Here is a 2,500-nt window from a genome sequence, read left to right on the forward strand (position 1 = left end):
AGAGCCCTGAATGGCGCGTGGGTGCTGCTCGGTGCGTCGCCTTTTGTTGTGTGAATTCCTTCGTGCGGGCCGACCTCTTTCTTTCCTCCCGTTCTGTTTCTGTTCTCTGTTTACATAAGAGGTGTGGGGTTTATGCGAGCGAGTGCGGTCGTGGAGGTGACGCGCTTGTCGGATTTGTTCTTATCGCTGCTTACAATTTGTGTTTACGTGGATATGTACATATGCACGGACACGCATGCACGTACTTACACATAAACACATGCACGTGCACGTGTGCGTGCACACACACACACACACACACACACACACACACACACACACACACACACACACACACACACACACACACACACACACACACACATACACACACACACACATTATATATATACATATATATATATATTTATATGTATCTATATATGTGTATGTATGTATGTATATATATATATATATATATATATATATATATATATATATATATTTATATGAATATGTATATCTATATATATATGTGTGTGTGCGTGTGTGTGTGTGTGTGTGTGTGTACATATGTATGTATGTATGTATATATATATATATTTATATATATATATATATATATATATATATATAAAATCAACAATAATCATGAGGACAAGTATCGCAAGGACATTGACCCGCCGCAGTACAGCGGACAAAATCCACTCGAGTTTTCTGAAACTCTCGCAGAACGCGGGGGGAAAAAAAAGAATAAAATCATATTTAAAAATTCTCACCCCTTCCCATAAACGTACAACATATTCCAAGTTATTTATACACGAAGAATTCAACATTGGAATAACATAGAGGACATTCACCTGGTACGAGTAACCTGAAGATATTCGAGCTCGAGCTTCGTGCTTCACGGTCGCGAATCGAAACGAAACGAACGAACCCGCTTCGAATTCTGCCGAAGTGAAGAGATTCGAATTCTGTCGAAGTGAAGAGAATGTGAAGAATGTGCTTGCCTCGTCCGTCCATGAGCCCTCCAAAAAAATATATAGATACGAAAATGGCCGCGAGATAAATCTATACGACGCCCATGGATGGTGTGAGGATTTAGATGATTGAGAGCGTGAAAAGATAGGGAAGAAGAATGGGGTAATTTCGGAGAAGATGCCCCCCTCCTTCATTGTCTTGTCGGAGGGGTCGCCTTCCGGTGCGGCGTTACCCCTTTTGCCTCTCCTCTCGCCTTTTCCTGTCTCGTTATTTGTTTGTCAATATGTTTTGGTATGTATGTATAAGTATATAAATGATATATATATATGTGTGTGTGTCTCATCTTTCTCTCTCCCTCTCCCTTTCCCCCCCCCCCCCCCCCTCTCTCTCTCTCTCTCTCTCTCTCTCTCTCTCTCTCTCTCTCTCTCTCTCTCTCTCTCTCCCTCTCTCTCTCTCTCTTTCTGTTTCTCTTTCTCTCTTGCTCTCTTCCTCTCACTTTCCTTCCTTTCTCTTTCTCTTCCTATCCTTTTCCTTCTTCCTTTATCTTTCTCTTCCTCTTCCCTTCCCTTCCCTCTTCCTTTATATATCTCTCTTTCTATCCCTCCCCCTCACTCTCTCTCTCCCTTCCTCCCTCCCTCCTTCCCTCCCGCCCGCCCTCTCAGCGCCCCTTTCCCTCATTAACAAGCTAATCTCCTCTTCATCAAACGACACTTAACACATAAAAATCCCTTAATCATCTTACAGACCACGAGACTACTTCTCGGAATCCGATGTGAACGCGGATATTCCGTCTCAAGAAGTTCTAAAGAAAAGGAGAGAGAGAGCGGGAGAGAGAGGGGGGAGGGGGGAGGGAGGGAGAAATTAGAGTTTTAGGGTTTTAAGAGAAAGAGAGAGAAGATGAGAGCTTTGAGAGAGAGAGAGAGAGACTGCAGGTTTGTGGAGAAGGAGAGAGAAACGCCAGGTTTGTGGAGAGAGAGAGACGAGAGCTTTGAGAGAGAGAGAGAGAGAAACGCAGGTTTTGGAGAGAGAGAGAGAGAGAGAGAGAGAGAGAGAGAGAGAGAGAGAGAGAGAGAGAGAGAGAGAGAGAGAGAAACGCCAGGTTTGTGGAGAGAGAGAGACGAGAGCTTTGTGAGAGAGAGATGAGAGCTTTGAGAGAAAGAGACGAGAACTTTGAGAGAGAGGGAGCTGAGAGTTTTGGGAGAGATAGAAATGATAAGTTTGAGAGAGAAAGTGGACACACGTTGTACATATAGATTCAATCCTCACTGTATTCCGGTGATGTAGCAGGATGTTGAGCTCATAATGTAGTGGTATGGTGAGACAGCCTTTAGGCGGGAGATCAAATCTAACTATCATTTGTAGTAAGTTAGGTGTTCACATGTTCTAACCACATGAGTATAAGGAAGGGTGGAGGAATTTTGTTTCGTTTTCTTCCTTATATATGTAGATTGACGATATATATATATATATTCCGGTGATGTAGCAGGATGTTGAGCTCATAATGTAGTGGTATGGTGAGACAGCCTTTAGGCGGGAGATC

General features: G+C 43.1%; 1 protein-coding gene across 1 annotated transcript in view; it reads left to right on the forward strand.

Moving 5' to 3' along the window:
* The window catches only part of LOC122258805 (synaptotagmin-5), a 65,543-nt gene that overhangs the window by 53,743 nt on the left and 9,300 nt on the right, over positions 1-2,500 (forward strand). The gene's annotated exons all lie outside the window — the stretch shown is intronic.

The sequence above is a fragment of the Penaeus japonicus genome, unplaced genomic scaffold (genome assembly GCF_977035675.1).
Source record: "Penaeus japonicus unplaced genomic scaffold, GWHDUDI00000001_assembly GWHDUDI00000014, whole genome shotgun sequence".
In the NCBI taxonomy this organism is placed as follows: Eukaryota; Metazoa; Arthropoda; class Malacostraca; order Decapoda; family Penaeidae; genus Penaeus; species Penaeus japonicus.